This window comes from Pundamilia nyererei, unplaced genomic scaffold (genome assembly GCF_000239375.1).
Source record: "Pundamilia nyererei isolate P.nyererei 1_Seehausen unplaced genomic scaffold, PunNye1.0 scaffold00054, whole genome shotgun sequence".
Lineage (NCBI taxonomy): Eukaryota > Metazoa > Chordata > Actinopteri > Cichliformes > Cichlidae > Pundamilia > Pundamilia nyererei.
This window is the reverse complement of record NW_005187455.1, coordinates 2,207,181-2,214,715: the sequence shown is the minus strand read 5'-3', so window position 1 is coordinate 2,214,715 and position 7,535 is coordinate 2,207,181. Positions and strand designations below refer to the sequence as shown.

The following is a 7,535-nucleotide window of genomic DNA, read 5'->3' as shown; positions in this document are numbered from 1 at the left end:
GTATTCTTTATATATAAATACTGGTATTAAATTCAGGGATGATTGTCAGCGACAGTTATTTCTGTCACCTGGTACTTATACTTATACTTATTCATATAATAAGAAACATCTGATTTTCCCATTAAACATAGGGATGGTACGGTATTGATTCATTCAAAACAAATTTATTTTGAATGCACTTTTGCTGTGCTCTCTTTTGATGCAGCCACGCGCTCCTTGTAACCTGTCTTTGATTTTCTACTTTTATCACGTGGCCAAAAAGTGTTTTGGTACGCTTTGCGTCCGTGCGTAAAAGGAGATGTGGTACTGTGCGCCATCTCCAAACGTCCCTGCCCCAGACAGTTACCAGGCCTCCCTAAAGAGGGCAGTCAAGCATGGGCTTTCTCCTCTTGTCTCCACAGCTCCCAGCGGCTACAGGCTTAGGAATTCACATTTCACAGCCTCGGATTTTCCAGCCATGGTGGAGAGGCGAAGCAATTAAAACGTCGCCCGGGTTTTTTAAGAGCGTGTCTTTTTTCCCTTTTCCCTTCTTTAGTGTAAATAGCGTTCACTTCGGCAAAGGCAGTAAAAACACAATAGTTGCTCGGAGGAGTGATAGAGAGAAAGAAGGGTAGAGTATTGATTTATACGCACATATTGTTATGGATAAAACAGACTCTCTCTTGTTCGCGGGTATGAGGGGGGGGGGGAGACATTGACTTTGGGATGCAGGGCTGCTCTCTGAAATGTATCAATTAGAAAAAGAACTCGCTCGGCTCTTACGCGCTCGCCTGCTCAATCGGCTCAGCCTTTTTCTCCTGAAGCGCGTAGTATCCCGGAGACAACCTCGGCTGCAGAGCGCCGGGCTTCATGCGGAGCCCTTTGACTGCGGGCAACAAGGCATGAGGGAGAACTAATCACCCCATTTACACGTTTGTAGCAATTTTACCTAAATGAATTTTAATGCTAAATGAAGGATAATTCGCTTTCTTATCGAGACCCTCTTTCCTCTCTTCTCTTCTGTGTGAGAAAATTACAGCATAACGCATGCATTAGCTGCACATTATCCGCAGCAATGGGAGGAGGGTTGACTTAAGTGCATGTTCTTTAAGTATAAATGATCCTCTACCTTTCTTTAGTGGGCATTTGACATGTTTGTGACTAATCTAGTTTAACAAAAATCAGTTGAGGTTATTTGCTTTTTTTTTTTGTTAAAACTCCTAAACGACTAATAATGTGTTTTATATGTCATACCTGTGTATCGGAAGATAATTTGAGACTATAGTTAGGAATTCTGTTATTTGACAAAAAGTATTTATTTACAACACAGATGTACATATACACCCTTCAAAGGAAAAGCATACGAAACATGTCTTCAAATGAATCTTAAAGATGTGCGTAATACATGTATGAAGCAATGGATAATGGAAGCATTGATAGCACACACACACTCATTCTCATACATGCACGGTACCCCTCACATGCATCCTGACACGCACAGTGACTTTTACATTCTCTCCTGTCTGTTGATCAGCATTACATCATCTGGTTAAATCAAAATGAATGGACTGTGGCATAAATGGTGTTTCCCCATAGCCTTTGCCTCTCCCTGTTATCAGGCTGCATCAAACGAAAAGGGGAAGAGAATCCATTGGCCATGCGAGTGTTCAACCATGTGACATAAACATCACTAAAACACTGCAAATAGACTTCCAGAAGCCCTCAATCACAGACACACATGGAGAAAAACAGGAAACAACATGTTTGTGGGACACACACTTGTAGTTTCCCATCCACAATGATTTTTTTAGATTGTTTGTGAGCATAAACAGGAGTTGTGTATCATGTCTGTTCCCCATCTTTACAATTACACTGTTTCTTTATAAAACAAACCAACAAAAAAAAAAAGCACAGCATAGTGGCAACCAGATTAAAAATCTTGTTTGTCCAAAATGTAAGCTACTAGAAATTTTGTGTAGCTCGAGTTCACTGAGGTTGGATATTAAATGAGCTTGATTACCCCAAACATCATCAGAATTTTTTTTATACTAATAGAAACAGTCCACCAGTAGAGGAGGGTATAATAAATTGATATGAAAATAATATTAATTTTAAAAAAATATGGAGTGACAAGGTGTAGACAATGTAACATAAATACAATTAGCTGCACCAGCTTTTGCTGTGTGTTCCATGAAAGGGCTGTGTGTCCTATGCAGAGGAAAAAAGATCTCAGTCAGTATTGTACTCCGAGCAATCCAAATAAAGGCCCTTCAAGAAATGACGGATTGATCGAATTGTTCATTTATTTACTTTTTTCTTTTAAAACTGCAGTGTGATTGAGTAGGGAGAGGGGACAGGAGGTCAAATTTGATGGAGAGACGGCGCTCACACACAGTGTGGAAAAGAAACAGAAAAAAAGAGAAAAAAAAAGAAAAAAGTTCACATCCTTTTTTAAAAAAATCTATTAGAAACAACATAATATGCAGAACAATACAATAGCATTTACAATACTTAAATTCCCAGTTCTTGTGAGAGTCCAGCGTAATTTTACAACAGTATACAGTATATTTTCTTTCTCCACTTGCTTCCCATACTAGGGGTTGATATAGTTATACTTTTAATTTCATTACTCTTGCTTTCCCTCCTTCCAGGTTTCAATCCACTATATTATTTAAAGGGCACCTCTTTTGCTTTGTTAGTGTCTTATCAGATACAGACATTGGCTTCTCTTTGGTCCAATTCCATCGTCCCAAAGAGTGGAGTGCTCCTCACAGGAAGTCTCTTTTGTTTGCCAAAGAGTCAAGACTAAATCAACAGGTGCCACATTCACCAAGGGTACAGGCAAATAGCCCAGCATGTCTTGTGGGTCATGTACGTTTGCAATCACAATCACTTTAATGGAGGAATCCATGTTAACTGGGTGGGCAGCAGCAGGGTGGGCGAGGTCTGGTGCCCTCCAGAGAAGAAGCAGGAGTCTGTCAGGACAGGGGTTCATCTGACTGGAGTGAAGTTTGGTTTTCTGTGTATCACCTTTGCTAGATATATAGACGAGGATTGTTGGCAGTCATGGAAGTTCCCATGCTGCAGATACCAGCCAAATAAAATGTGTTGGATCTTGGAGGTGAACAGAGGGACTGCCATTTGTTGTCCCCATCAGGAAGTCCGGAAGTCCCCCTCCATAGCTCTATAGGCCTCTGTGAGACACAAGATCCCCTGGTTTGCCCTGCGCGTCTATGGAAAGAGAAGATGAAAATGGTTAATGGTTTTCCACTAAAAAATGTCTTCTGTATGAAGTTTTTTTTAAAAACTCCACTTTATTAGGAAATGTTAGTCAGGTCATAAAAATATTAAGACTGGAGCGAGTTAGCATACTGCCTGCACCACATGGGCAGAAAATATTTAACTACAAAATACATGAAATTGACATTAACTGTTCATTTAATACAACACTGGATCACATAATACTTGCTCTCACGTTACACTTATAGTATGTGAACACTGAAACAGTATAGTATGTCGCAACTACTGCAAACTCAAAGTAGTGTTAATCTGGGTCAGAAAAAGACCAAACTGTGGCCTTCACTGACACTGTGTGGCTGTATGAGTGAGAGGGAGCGCATTGGAAGGTTTAGTGAGTTAATCCTACACCAGCAGTAATGCTTCTTTAACAGTAGGAGAGGACTTAGAAACCAAACACACATGATCGACTTGAAGTGATACCAAGGCCTGTGCTTAGCATTTCCTGGATAATCTCTTTAACTGGACTCTGAGAAAACTTAAAATTACCTTTTGATTGTTCGCCAGTCAACATTTGATTAATGATGACTACATAAGACTATTTCAGGTCAGTACTAACATGGCATGCAGTTTAATCTTGCTTTAAAGTGTAATATGCCTGGACAAGACTTGTTTGTGTCACATATTAACCAAAACAACTTAAACTGGTGCAACCTGCTGCACACCATCAAACCTGCTCATACAATAGAAAAACTATGTAAAGAAAACCATCTTTACCGGCACCTCTCACTGCATTCCTCTCTTTAAAGCCAACAAAAGCAGTAATCTATCTTTGCAAGTGGAAAGTCACCATTGAGGATCTGCGGCCATTGTAGTCAAAAACCAAAGGAGAGGTGAGGCTCGCAGTCGCCTGTCACCTGAGTATGCCCCGGGCCTGTCCACGTGTTCACCACACAAATGAGAGGACCACTACAGATGACACAAAGGAAGGCAGGGAACAGGACAAGGAGGTGCAGCGGGAGTAGGACAATAGAGAAGTGAACGCAAGGGCCCTCGATTGTTATTCCCCTCATACATCATTTTTCACCTGAAGAGAAAAGGCGCCACTTGCGTAAGGGAAGGGTGAGCTATTATGTTAGCTGTGTTAGATTCATTTACCTTGTTTTCAAGGGAGGGGGTGGTAGGAGTTATTCAGCCAGTGGCATCCAGCCTGTAACCTTTCTATTTTGAAACATAACCTGTGGCACTACCATAAATCAAACTATTATGGATGCGACTTTAAAAGCAGCACAGGCCAGTGTTAAGGAAATGATCTATGAAATTTCCATAACATTAAATATCTATGATGCAGTTTTTGGAAAAGGGTAGTAGAAATCAGAAAGCATGCTGTATGTCTAATAACCACAGGACAACAATCCATTCATCTGTTGATTCTCGCCCTTAGTTTGTTTGGCTTTCTTACAGTTTCTCCCCCTGGTTAACAAGCTTGTCCTCATTACTGCGGTAAATACATGTCAAGGGTCTAATAAATGGTATGCGTGCTTGAGAGAGAGCACACATTGCTAATAAGGTTTTTCAGTTAATAAGCCAATCAATACATTGAGCTGGAACCCTCATTTCTTAGCCTCTGAGAAGGATTCCAGAGGGGCCAAATCAACAGTGACACACATTCACATGGACAATACAAGGGGGCGCAAAATCCCCATTGGGACCTGTTTTTTTTCTCTTTTTTCCCCCCAGTGTTCGTTTATAGTAAAAGTTCATCCAGCAGAAAAATAAGTTTAGGGTGGGGTGGAGGGGGTGACAGTGGGAAGGTTTGTGGTAGTTGATGGGATGAGGGAAGGGATCTTGACCTCTGCGTAGAAGGTTAACAAATTTGTGCTTAATGATTGGAGCAATGAATCCTGGGACAAAGGGTCTCCAGCCAAGACTGGCAGCAAAGGGGTTACAGACAGCGTTCACTCAAGCATTCTGCCCGACATTTTGGGAAAAGCTCCAAGTGGGCAGGCCCAGAAAAATTCCATACGCTCTGTGCTATAATTAATTGTCATGAAACTAAAAATTACAGTTTTCCGGGGCTACCCCTGGCTAATTTTGTGGAAGAGAAAAAGCAAGGGGGAGGAAGAAGGGAAAGGGGGTAAGGGTCATCTGAGAGTCACTCTTGTCACTATCAAAGGCTCAGTTCACTTCTGCTTCAGTTGCTGGACTTCATCCCTGCTGACAGGTGTATTGTTTCGCAAGGGGATAGAAGCTCTGTAATCATCATTGGGTGGAAAGCATAATGCTCTTCACTAAGCAGGACTAATTGGCTTTAGTTTTAACTAATGTTGCAATGTGACTGCTAGGCACACCTTCTGTATCAACGCTCAGCACTCCTCAGCACAATAACCGCTCAATTTAGCCCCGCGGAAACAAAATCTCAACTCTGCTAATGAAAATTGCTTATAAAATATAATGAACCTGTGCTCTCTTAATCAAATAAGATAACCGCGCCCCCCCCCCCCCCCCATGTAATAACCTATTAATTTAATTGGTCATGAAAGAATATAACACATCACTTACATTTAATTGACCTAGAAAGGAAAATAGCAATATTTGACAGAGACAAGCTAGAAGCTAGTAATGGCTAGCTGATGAAGCTGTAAAGAAACGTTCCGTTTGTGAAGAAAAGTAGAAATATTTCTGTCACCATCCCTCTCCCATCTACTCTCTTCTTCCCTCCCTCATTCCTTCCTTCCTCCCTTTACCCCTCCCCTCTTTTCATTTACTCTTTTCTCTCTCGCCATCTCTTTATTCGCCCCTCCCTCTTTCTCCCTCTTTTTTTCCTTCCTCTGTCTTCTCGTCTTCTATGTGCTTTGCCTGTCTCACGGAGGATTCCTCTGGTGGCCCAATTACGAGATTCAGCAGGCAAATTGAGGCTGTTTAAAGCAAGGTCTGCTGGGAAGGCTAGCAGCTGCTTGAAAGAGGCTGCTTGGACACAGCGAACCAGCCCTGATGTTTACACACTTGCACATAAACAGGCACACATGTCTCATTCTGAGGCATACTCTTTCTATTACAGTGTCTTCCAGCTTTTCAAACCTGGAATATGCCATTTGACGCAAGAATGTCTGCTATTGTTTCAGTTGTGGACATTTGTGACAGAAACAAGGGTGATATATTTTCACTATAGCACACACAAGCACACGCGTTGTGTGGAGGGTTAATGGTCTCTATTTTTGTAAACTGAATAAGTCAAATCCATTGGTCACACCTCTAGTGATGGCATATTTAATTTGGATCTAGTCAATTAGGCCCAGCTAAGCTCCATACCCTGCTGGCTACCTCCTCCATTTTTGCACTAGTTTGTGTCCCCTCCCTGTGCCAGGAGTAATCCTATTACCATACACACACATGCACATACATGCACACAGTTATAAACACCCACATTCAGCACATGTATGTATTTCACAATGTTTGTGTATAGTATCCATGTAGCCAGAAAGGCTGGCACACACAGGTATGCGCACATATGGCGTACAAACGGGCTAATTCATACACATACACACATATAACAATGATGTTTACTACGATTGGACCCATAGCCACTTTATACACACTGTGCACTGTGACAACACCAAGCCTGTATACATCCAGAATTATGTGGGAGTCTGTTTGGCCCTGGGGCGAAAGAGAGAAGGAAGGAAAGAGAAGGAAGGAAAGAGAAGGGGGATTGGGGGGGAGGGGGGTGAGAGAAAGAGAAAGAAAGAGAGAGAGAGGGCAAGAGAATTAGAGAGAAACAGAGAAAAAGGTGTTGTGTGAAAGAGATGGAGGAGCAAAATTGACAGTGAGAAAAACCACAAAGAGGGAGTGAGACAGAGCAAGCATTAGAAAGACAGAGGGAATGGAAGGGTTGGGTTGGGGGTGGGGGTGGCACGGGGGGTGTGGGGGGGCTCCTCTAGCTGGTTAGTGTGTGTATTAATGTGGCTCATGCATCAACAGCAACCCGGCAGATTTATGACACTTAAGGGGCGCTCACTTCTCGCTCTCTTTCTCTCTCCCTCTCCTTGCACCACAACTGCTTACATTTTTGCCAATCAGTCTGTTGCCATAGCAACGTCGTACCTGCCCCCCAATTTCCCCCACCCCATCGCACCACCAACTCCCTGTCCCAACCCATCCCCGCCTTCCTTCCTCCTCATCACCCCTCTCTCCTCCTCTCTGCCCCACGTTTAATAAAAAAAAAAAATGTGGACAAAACAGTTCATATAGAATAGAATTTTTTGTAATCAGTGAATATTGCATGACAGCTTTTCACCTGCCTTCCCTTCTCTCATTCT

At 42.3% G+C, this 7,535-nt stretch overlaps 1 protein-coding gene across 1 annotated transcript in view; it reads right to left on the bottom strand.

Annotated features, from left to right (window-relative positions):
• Positions 1–1,277: 1,277 nt before the first annotated feature.
• The window catches only part of meis1b (Meis homeobox 1 b), a 77,340-nt gene continuing 71,082 nt past the window's right edge, over positions 1,278–7,535 (bottom strand). Inside the window, exon 13 of the mRNA XM_005733714.1 lies at positions 1,278–3,210. The gene's annotated coding sequence lies outside the window, so the exon portion shown is untranslated. The remainder of the gene's footprint in view (positions 3,211–7,535) is intronic.